At 39.4% G+C, this 12028-nt stretch overlaps 1 pseudogene; it reads left to right on the top strand.

Moving 5' to 3' along the window:
• Positions 10402-10835, top strand: rpl34p (ribosomal protein L34 pseudogene; annotated as a pseudogene).

Below are 12028 nucleotides of genomic sequence, written 5' to 3'. Positions count from 1 at the left end.
TCTGACTCAAACCAGCCCCCAGGTCAAGAATGGCAACAGTGCACGGGAGTGCCAGCCTTTGAAAAATATGACCAGAGGTAAATAGACAGGACCGCCATATGGGGTTTACCTTGACGTGGTATGGTGGCTTACCAATCTTATGATCATAATTTTGTAACTAAAAACCCCTGTTTTTGTAAACACATGCACTAGCATAGATAGTAATTTAATTATGAAACAGGGGACCAGGGAATGTGCATTGATCAATCCCCCTCTCTTTTTGTATGCTTGTAGTTAATTTGGCCAGATCAGTCACACTTCTATTGTATTTGTATACTCTATTTAGCCTTGGGGTGCTCCCACAATCCCTTTCTGTGTATCTATTGCTTTAGCTTTACTTATACTAGATATACCATGACCTGGATGAATAAAAATCTTCATAGTCATATTATCACAAGTTCCAATACCAAGCTCACAATACCCCCCTGTGCCTCAAAGAAGTGTAGCGGCCTGCAAACTTCAGCTCCCTGGTTTTAAACCAGACAGTTCCTTACACTGATGTTCTTAATACAATTACTTACACCTAAAAATTGAACAGTATAGTTGTTAAGCTTCTAGTCATATTATATCTTTATTGGCATGATTAGGTACAATGGAATAACATATGGTATGCTTAGGTCACCAGATGAGCTGATGTTTATTTGATTTGGCCACCTAAGTAGTGGCCCACTATTATTTGTCCTCTAGGTCAATAGATCACATACCCATGCAAGACCCATGCAGAAAGACTGGAAAAGGACTTCATCCATGGACTGATAGAGTCCTTCCAGATTTAATATTGGTCTTGGCGGCTGTTTTGGCCCCATACACAAATCAGGCTGCTTCATTTTATATTACTGTTTAACCAAAAGTAACATGCACTGCTTATGTTAGATTTTCTGATAATTACAAAATCACTGATATAAGCACAGCTGGGAATGCTGTTGAAAATGCGCAATTCTAAAATGTAGAGTTAGTGCTTATACTACTAAAATGACTAGATAGCTATGTACATTTGGGAGAGTAAGCCTAGACTTCAGTAACATCCAGGGCGCTACAGGCATCAGGCTACGGGAATCGAAAGAATTGAAAGCTGACTACAAATTTGCTGAAGCACTAAGTCTTTATTGACTGCGCATTAGCAAAGTATCAGTTCACCTTTTAGCACATTTTTATTTCCAGACAGGAAGGCAAATGGATTTTTCTTCTTGGCACCAGAAACAGGTTAAACTTGCTACTTGATATATCCAATTTATTTTCATTCTGTGCATATATGCATCTAAATAAATAGTTCAGATGAGTGTACAAGTCACCTAGCCTATTTTATTGAAAAAAAAGCCTTGGTGCTCCACCTATCAACACAAACACATCTAAAATATCCTCTTGTTGTTGGCTCATAGAGATATGTATTTCAGGGAATGCTCACACAAAATTACTGACCCACAGTGACCCACTCTGACACACTTTTATCAGATGCAAATGGAAAGTTTACCTGATCATTTGAAAACCAGAAGCACAGCTAATATAGGCAAGTTGTTGAGCTGCCACAGGTTTATTCAGTGAGTGCAGAACTTTTCACTCTGTTAACCTTAGCATATAATCACTTACACAGTGAGCCATTCCCCCACTAGAAACTGTAAACTACTGAAGCAGCCCAGGCTATTAGCTAGTCTTAATCAACAGTGAAGCAGCAAAACTTTTCCTTCATATTCACTGGGGGAAGGTCTAATCCCTTTAGGGACATACATTTCTGTGCACACAGGGAGAACAGTATTTTTAGTAAGTATAAAATGAATGCAAATTGATTAAGAGCCATATGTTACAGGACATGTAAACCTCCCACAAAAAAAAAAATGAAATCAGTGAACAGCCTCTTTGAAATCTTTAAATACCTACCACTCCTATTGTTTAAAGGTAAATAGTAAGGCTGCAGCCCCTTAATGACTTTGGATTCCTTCTCCTCCTGTAACTCACTTGCCCCCATTCCTTTAGGAATTGGCTTTGACTCTTGGCTAGCTGAGCATGCTCAGTTCTTCTCAACTTAGGTTACCAAACACATCATCCAGTCTAGCAGCCAATGAAGAGACGGCACTGCTGGTTTCCATAGAAACTCTGCTCTAGCTGTGGGCTGTTCTGGAGAAACATGTTTTTTTCTCCTAACCTCCTGTCCTGAGCTCAGCTTAATCATTACAGTGCTCAATCCAAGCAGAACATTTTGTCAAAGTAAGGTCTGCCTGTGTAAGTCTGCATGAACTTTACAGCCCACATGTGCTGTTTGAGGATGTTAATGTCACTAAGGATGTGTGAGAGGGAAAATGGGTGCCGGGTGAAAGATACTATTTGTTTTAGAAAAATGTAATGGAGCTGGGGAACGGATAGGATATATGCAGTACCAATAGTGCGGTTTGGGTGGGGGAAATGTGCCCAACTTATATACATGGTAGGGAAATGTAGGGTTTAAATGTCCTTTAAGATACACGAGGAATGGAATCATATCTAAATCAATATGATAAAAGAATGAATGGAATGTGATTACTTTAGGACTGCTTGGCCTGGTTCATACACATGTCTCAACCAACTAGAATAAGGAAAACTTTACCTTCAGAGCCAATGCATAGTTTATATCATATTAAATGGCGTATTAAAACATCTTTTCAAACTTGAATATAAATATTTTTGATTAATTTCCTGCAGGAATGATGACAGTGCATCCCTAAGAATTTTTTATAACCATCTGCCAATTACACTATTCAGCTACTAGGCACTTAGCTCAGGGTGATTCAAATGCATTTATATGACATTCCTTAAGCAAACACTGAGAAGGAGTAGATATTGCTTTTCTCTTCAAGTACCCAAAGCAAGGCATTTATAATGTATTTAGCACCCTTAAAGGAGACATATTGTATAGATGAGAATCGCCCTAATCTTGTAGGCAGTACTGAGTACTATATTGTGCGGGTGTCACTATAGGCTAAAAATGATCATTACCTTTCAAAATCACTCACTGTGGATTTGCTAGGGTCCATATTTGTGTTTAAAATAAGGAGTGGGTGTGTTCTAACAGTCCCTGCCAGTTGCAGAGTAGGAGAGGGATAGCCAATCACAGCGCTGCAGGCATCCCTGCACAGCCTGAGAAAGAGTACAACAGGAAGAAGTGTTTTTTGGTGTAAAACAAAAAGCCCCAAACACAAGTTTTCTCTACACATTTCTTCTATATTTAGAGGAGAATAATGCACTGGGACATACTTTTTTTACACAATTGTCCTCTTTAAAGTAGTGTGTCCAAAATTCTTGGACTGGCTGCCTTAGATAACTGCTGACAATGCTGCTTTAATCAGTAAAATATTAGGAACTGCAATAACATTCATATTTTTTCTAATTTATAGAACTGTGCTTATTTTCTGCGATTTTTTTCATTAATTTGCACAACTTTTTCGTATTTTTCGACAAAATGTACGCGACAAAATCACATTTGTCGCAACTAGTACGAAAGTTTCAGATTCATTCAAGCTTCGGTATCGTGACTTTCCTTGGGCCAGGTTGGAGCTGCAGAGTGCCATTGAGCCCTATGGGAGACTTTCCTTGGGCCAGGTTGGAGCTGCAGAGTGCCATTGAGCCCTATGGGAGACTTTCCTTGGGCCAGGTTGGAGCTGCAGAGTGCCATTGAGCCCTATGGGAGACTTTCCTTGGGCCAGGTTGGAGCTGCAGAGTGCCATTGAGCCCTATGGGAGACTTTCCTTGGGCCAGGTTGGAGCTGCAGAGTGCCATTGAGCCCTATGGGAGACTTTCCTTGGGCCGGGTTGGAGCTGCAGAGTGCCATTGAGCCCTATGGGAGGCTTTCCTTGGGCCGGGTTGGAGCTGCAGAGTGCCATTGAGCCCTATGGGAGGCTTTCCTTGGGCCAGGTTGGAGCTACAGAGTGCCATTGAGCCCTATGGGAGACTTTCCTTGGGCCTGGGTTGGAGCTGCAGAGTGCCATTGAGCCCTATGGGAGACTTTCCTTGGGCCAGGTTGGAGCTGCAGAGTGCCATTGAGCCCTATGGGAGACTTTCCTTGGGCCGGCTTGGAGCTGCAGAGTGCCATTGAGCCCTATGGGAGACTTTCCTTGGGCCGGGTTGGAGCTGCAGAGTGTAATTGAGCCCTATGGGAGACTTTCCTTGGGCCGGGTTGGAGCTGCAGAGTGCCATTGAGCCCTATGGGAGACTTTCCCTGGGCCTGGGTTGGAGCTGCAGAGTGCCATTGAGCCCTATGGGAGACTTTCCTTGGGCCAGGTTGGAGCTGCAGAGTGCCATTGAGCCCTATGGGAGACTTTCCTTGGGCCAGGTTGGAGCTGCAGAGTGCCATTGAGCCCTATGGGAGACTTTCCTTGGGCTGGGTTGGAGCTGCAGAGTGCCATTAAGCCCTATGGGAGACTTTCCTTGGGCCAGGTTGGAGCTGCAGAATGCCATTGAGCCCTATGGGAGACTTTCCTTGGGCTGGGTTGGAGCTGCAGAGTGCCATTGAGCCCTATGGGAGACTTTCCTTGGGCTGGGTTGGAGCTGCAGAGTGCCATTAAGCCCTATGGGAGACTTTCCTTGGGCCAGGTTGGAGCTGCAGAATGCCATTGAGCCCTATGGGAGACTTTCCTTGGGCCGGGTTGGAGCTGCAGAGTGCCATTGAGCCCTATGGGAGACTTTCCCTGGGCCTGGGTTGGAGCTGCAGAGTGCCATCGAGTCCTATGGGAGGCTTCAAAAATCATGCACAGAAGGATCAAAGTCAAAAAGGTTTTCCCGCCGTTAACGATCACTCGGATACAAAAATTTCATGACTTTCGGATCGCCAATACAATATTATTGTGACTATTGAGATTTTTTCGTAAGCGTTTTCATGACATTTCCAATCATCAGAAATTATCGTATCTAATCTGAATTTTACCCATTTAGGGATTCGAACTCGTACTTTGATGAATCTGCCCCATAGTATTGTAGTGCTTTAATGGAGTGATTTCATTAACAGAGAACAGTAATAAGATATCAGTAATGCAGAAACAGAGAAAGAAGAAAACTTGACAAAAATGCATTTCTGTAGTTCAGTAAAAGTGCTACTCCTAGATGCATACGATCCGTGTGTGTATTAGAAACACCTAATGGATCCAACCCACATTTTGTTGCATTTATTTTAGGGTATTCTCATTCCAGTTTTAAATAAATGAAAAGGAGAAAAAAAACTTTTCTCCACCTCTCTACTGCATGACAAGAGAACAGATGGCAATTTAAAGGAAGAATTTATGACAGCCACAATCTTAATGTTGCATAAAGAAAAGAAAAAGACTTGCATCAAAACCACTGACAAATGTACTTGCTAATATTAATGCACTCCCCATTCATCCAATATGCTTCCTAATTGCTTTTCTGTACATAATAATGTGGCACCTGCTGCTCAGCATTGCAAACGCATCAGGATTTCTCCAAAGTCAAACAGCTCTGCAAAGGCCCTTTCCCAGTGATAAATGTTGAGTACTGTATCACGCACAGTTCCTGTCAGCGACATAATTAAAATTTTATACTTACAGAAAAAAGATAGTAAACAATCCATTCTTAAATGGATTAGCAAGAGGAACTGATGTTGCAGCCAACTCCTAATTTAGTATGTATCATGTATTACTAATATATCTATGAAAACAAAATGGTATAAAGGCAGAGCGATGACTTGCTGGCTTTTGCAGTCGGGGAATGGCAAGTGAACTAAACCAACATTAGGGATGCTTAAGATTGTTCATTACAAATCAAAAGAACCTTGCTTGTAATGTGCTAAAGCGCTTAAAGGTAAACCTGATGTGATAGACCATTCCTCTTATTTCCATTATAATTTACCCTCTGTGAAAGGCAATATAATACACTGGAGTGGTGGCTGGCAAAGTGTTCGACTTTATAAACAGATATAAACAAGAGCCAAAAATATATTTATAAATAGGACTTGATGATGTGGGCAGGTATATGCAATGGGTTACTAGACCTTCTATGAATTTTGTGATTTCAATTATACAGGTATAGGACCTGTTATCCAGAATGCTCGGGACCAAGGGTATTCCGGATAAGGGGTCTTTGGATCATCATACCTTAAGTCAACTAAAAAATCAATAAAACATTAATTAAACCCAATAGGATTATTTTACATCCAGTAAGGAGTTAGTATATCTTAGTTGGGATCAAATACAAAGCACTGTTTAATTTTTACAGAGAAAAGGGAAAACAGTTTTAAAAATCTGAGTTATTTGATTAAAATGGGGTCTATGGGAGACAGGCTTTCTGTAATTCGGAGCTTTCTGGATATTGGGTTTTCAGATAAGTGATCCCATACTTGTATTACCTTTTAAAGTTCAACTAAATCTGGACACAAGTGGTTTATTGGTTTAGTCAGGAGACCCAAAGTGAGGGTGTCAGTAATGATGTTGATTACTTGTTGCCTTGGGCAAGGCTCTGCAGACACCATATTTTTATTTTTAGATCAAGGGCCCACATTAAGGGACAGATTTATCAAAGGTTGTATTATTTTTTTTCTGAAATTTGTATTTTTTGTGCCAAAACACTATTTTTTTGTTAAATATGCATTTTTTGCCATTTATTATGTGACAGTCACTCGTGTTACTGAAGATATCTTTGGATATCTGATATATGTTTAGTGCTAATGGGGTAAGTACACTTAATTTAAATCATGAATATCCAAGGCTATTGTGATACTAATATCTACAGTTAGTACTAGTGGTTGTATTTATAGTTTATGTATGTGAGTGTATAGATTGGTAGGTGTGGGTTAGGTGTGCTGGGTTTACTTGGATGGGTTGAACTTGATGGACACAGGTCTTTTTTCAACCCTATGTAACTATGTAACTATGTAACTATGAGCCCATTTGAATTTAGGGACCTGTAACCCTGAGAAATAATTCCAAATTAGTTTCTGTTGTGTAAAATAATCTTTCAAAACTTAAAAAATACTCTTCAAAATATTAATATACATGAAAACTTATTTATAGGGTGTGTTGAGCATTTTTCACAAACAGGTTTGCTTTTGTAAGTAATTGTTGTTTGAAATTCCTAAACCTGATTGTTTTGCCAACCTGACAGTCTCTTCTCAACCTGTCAGTTATAGCTTCTAATGCTAATGGACTCCTACTGCACAAATATGGCTGCCCCCTCATAAAGGAACATGGGGGATCAGAAATCTAATGTAAGAGCACTGGGCAAGTGCTTTTAAGGCAAAGTTATAAATTGCATGCAAAGACAATGTTATGATACATGTAAAAGAAAGGTTTAATTCTGGTGTCAGTATCTCTTTAAAGCATGTGTTGCATTATCCTAAAATCTTGTTTATATACCAGAATGGAGGACCTAATGCCCATATACAGGGTACACAATTATAGGCGGCGAGGAGGCAATGTGAGGAGTGCAGTGACATCTAGGAAGTGCAGAATGGAAAGTAAAAGTAATTGCCTTCCCCGCCTCTGTGCCTGAGACATTGAGACTAGACAGGCAATGTATGAGTGACAGCTCCAATTTTTTAATCCTTTACAACAGATATTGATGTTTACTCTGGAAAGGACTTTTATTATGGAGTTTTTTATGTCTGGTTCGCAGGTCCACGTTGACACCATTGATGTCGGAAGTATTTGTTTTCTGCTGCAACCAGCATACTCACACCGTGAGCAAATCACTGATTTTATTGCATTTTGTTATGCAATAATGACAAACAGCATAGTTTGCAGCAGGGAAAACACCATTAAACTATTGAACATCACAAATGGTATAGGACAAAATGCTCATTTTATTTTTATAGTTAGGAGTAACTCACTTGATGTAGTATCCTGATGCATGTGCAAAATACTGCCCTAGATCCTGAATAAACATTATATAAATGCAAATGATAAGCAATATGAAAAGGTTTATTTAAAGTGATACTGACAGCCACTCAAATTTTTTACACCTGCTGTTGGGATTTAATTTGTATCAGCTTTAAATTCCTTATAAACTAAATCTGCAAAGTTTTTTAGCTTCATAATTATGGTAGCACGAATTACAGACCCATGGAGCAGCCATGTTTGTTCCCCTCTTCTGGGTTTTAATTTAAATGCCTCCCAAGTGAATAAATATGGCCAATCACAAACCTGCAACGTCCCTTCTGCTTTCAGCCGGTGTGTGACAAGCTCAGCTCCGTTTTCTATGTGTAATGGGGGGTGGGAAGGAAGAGCCCTTAGAAGCAGGTACGGGAGAGCTTAAGCTGGCCTGCTATTTAATTCTTCCTGGGAAGAGCAGAGATGGGGGGCACAGCCCTTTGAAGTAGGCAGGCAACAGAAAGATCAAGCCTGCCTGCTATCTAGCATGCGATGCTATGCGATGGAGGGGGAACTCTTTGAAGCAAATATCAAGCTGAATCCTCCCAGTTTATGCCGTAGTTCTTTTGACAGATTGGGAAGCTAAAGTCAGGCTGCCAGACAGTCAGGTTCAGGATCTTCAGTAGGATTTATGTAGAGAAACAGGACTTTTAGGAAAAAACAGTCAACATGACCTATAGGTAGGTTTGGAAGTAGGTTCATATTTTTATAAGAAATTTTTTGGTGTCAGTATCACTTTAAAGGTCTAAACAAGTTTTGCTCACCTGAGATGCGGGCTCCTTGTGCACATAATGTGACACTATCTAAAGCTGGGACACTATTCTCAGTGCCACAACATGGCAGCCCACATCAGGAGCCCCCTCCCAGTGCGGGTGACATAGCGATTGCAGGGGATATTTACAAAAAAAACATGGGTCCGGAAGCCTTACAGAATGAATGAACAGTATTTTAGAGATTCCTAGAAGTAATACAGAAAAGTGTCAGCATTTTATATACTTGAATGCACAGGTTTCCAATGTTTAGATGCAGTTAAAGAGAAATATTATTTAGCAGAAATCTGGCATAGTTACGGAAAGGGGGAGTCATCTTTTTTTATATTGTAGGCAGCTGCCCCATTACAAGTTTTTATGTGTCTGGGCCTTTACGAAATGTAATTCTTTGCTACAAAGGGAAAAATAGGCTCATTGTGTGATAAAGAAAAAAAAAAACGAATTTGGAAAGCTAAATATTTTTGTGATAGGGCAATCAAAGAAAATTAGTCTGTTAGCACAATTTCCTGCAATTATGAAAGTCATTAGTAAGTCAGGGCCTTTGTCTCTTACAATATATATCAAATTATACAGAGCAGAGACAATATAGAAACTCTGAAAGTATTAAAGTAATGGTTATTTAAAGCACTGAATCTTTTGTATGTTTTAAATAGAAATCTTATTATGCTTCCTTTAAATGTGAACTTGGAGTATCACAGAGTCAACTTTATTCTCTAAATTAGCAGATGCCAATGAACTTAAACTCCATCTGCATTGAAATAATTGTCTAAAATTAACATGGCTTGGAGCACATGATACAATTGCTTGCCATGGGCAGTATATATTTTTTTTTAATTCCATCAAGATTTTTACCACTTTTTGCAATTTTTTTTTTTTAATCTTAAAAATATATATAAGAATGTTCCCTAAAAATTGGGTATTGTATGTGGTATGAGTTGTAATATTGACTAAGGTGCAATAAAATAAGAGTTGACAAATAATAAAGACAAATATTGAACTGTTTAGGGGAAATCTTTTGTCTAGAAACTAATACTGAAACTAATACTGAAACTAATACTGAAAACCATTTTCCAGAGTGCAGTTTATTTAGCCTAACTTTGTTTTGTTTTTAAAGGATTGTCATGATTTTTATGGTCCTTTTTATTTCCAAATTACACTGTTTACATAGCAAATAATTCACTCTGCTATTTAATTTTTTTAAACCAGAAAATGTATTTTTTTTAGCTGTAATATTGGTGTGTAGGTGCAATTTCAGTGCATTGTGCCTGAGTCTGAGCTTTCAGCCAGCGCTACCCATTAGAACTGCTTTCAGGTAACCTATTGTTTCTCCTACTCCCATGTAACTGGAGGAGTCCCAAGCTGGAATTGGATTTCTTATTATTGAGTGCTATTCTGAGACCTACTGGGGGCTGCTATCTTGCTCCCTTCTCATTGTTCTGCCGATTGGCTGCTGGGGGGAAAGGGAGGGGGGATATCACTCCAACATGCGGCTCAGCAGTAAAGTTTGACTGAAGTTTATCAGTCACATGGTTGTGGCACCCTGGGAAATGAAGAATATGGCTAGCCGCATGTGACATTTCAAAATGAAATATAAAAAAATCTGTTTGCATTTTTGTAAAATGGATTTAATACAGAATTCTGTTGGAGAAGCTCTATTAACTGATACCTTTTGAAAAAAAAAAAAAACGTTTTCCCATGACAGTACTCCTTTAAAAGAGCCTTATTGAGTGAAAAAAAAGAATGGGCCGCCTTTCTCTTCCGGTGACGGCGGTTCCAGATATCAAAAATGGTTCAGCGCCTCACATACCGTCGTAGGCTGTCCTACAATGCAGCCTCCAACAAAACAAGACTATCTCGAACACCAGGTAACAGAATTGTGTACCTGTACACCAAGAAAGTTGGGAAAGCACCCAAGTCAGCATGTGGCATCTGCCCTGGAAGACTCCGTGGTATCCGTGCTGTTAGACCTAAAGTACTTATGAGACTGTCAAAGACTAAGAAGCACGTCAGCAGAGCTTATGGTGAAACCATGTGTGCAAAATGTGTTCGTGATAGGATTAAGAGGGCATTCCTCATTGAGGAGCAGAAGATCGTTGTGAAAGTATTGAAGGCACAGGCACAAAGCCAAAAGGCAAAGTAACATCGTTTTTGCTTTGTAACATCACAATAAATATGGGTAATTGTTAAAAAAAAAGAATGGGCCAGAGCATTATACTCTTTTAAGTATAGAAAGAATGTGATTAAAAACTGATGTGTTTTAGGTTGATTTATTTAAAATTTCTCCAAAATCCCCATAGTCCCACCCATCTGTTAATCTTCCTGCTGCCGCCTTTCCCATGCTGTGCAGGAGAGCCTGCAGCACTCAGCACCCTGCACTGGAGAAAAAGAACTAGGCTGACCTGATAGAAAAATTGCTTGCGGGAATGCAGGGCTGTGATTGGCTACGTCCCTCCTACTGTGCTTCTAGCAGGAATTTTTGGAAAACTACTACAGGGACTGTAACAGATCTATAGGAAGCTCCGATAAAGGGGTCATAGGGATAATATAAATGTTTAGCCCAAGGTAAAACCAGCACCATATATGATTCATTATTCCTTAAAGATTGGAGAGGTTTTTATTTATGCTATATATCTTCTTTAAATGACTTCCTTTTTCTTTTTAATAACAAAACATTACTTGGTATTTGATGGTAATTAAGCCAACATGAATCCTACTGGATTATCTTAAGGTTTTAAAGGAACAGAAACATCTAAAATTGAAAGTATTTTAAAAGAATGGCAATATAATGTATGTTGCCATGCAATGTTAAAAATTGCATATTTGCTTCAAGAACAGTACAGGTATAGGACCCATTATCCAGAATGCTCGGGACCAAGGGTATTCCGGATAAGGGGTCTTTCCGTAATTTGGATCTCAATACCTTAAGTCTACTAAAAAATCAATAAAACATTAATTAAACCCAATAGGATTGTTTTGCATCCAATAAGGATTAATTATATCTTAGTTGGAATCAATTACAAGGTTCTGTTTTATTTCTACATAGAAAAAGGAAATCAGTTTTAAAATTCTGAATTATTTGATTAAAATGGAGTCTATGGGAGATGGGCATTCTGTAATTCGGAGCTTTCTGGATAACGGGTTTCCGGATAAGGGGTCCGATACCTGTACTATTTTTTATATAAACAAGTTGCTCTGTAGCCATGGGGGCAGCCAGTCAAGATAAACAGTGGATAACAAATAAGCTGTGCAGAATCCCATTGTATACTACAGAGTTTATCTGTTATCTACTGGGTAACCTGTGCTTTTCTCGTTTTTTCAGCTTTGAATGGCTGCCCCCAGTGCTGCACAGCAGCTTGTTTATGTAAACGATAGTTA

The sequence above is a fragment of the Xenopus tropicalis genome, chromosome 5 (assembly GCF_000004195.4).
Source record: "Xenopus tropicalis strain Nigerian chromosome 5, UCB_Xtro_10.0, whole genome shotgun sequence".
NCBI lineage: Eukaryota > Metazoa > Chordata > Amphibia > Anura > Pipidae > Xenopus > Xenopus tropicalis.
Note: the sequence above shows the minus strand (reverse complement) of the source record. Positions and strands in the feature narration are given on the sequence as shown.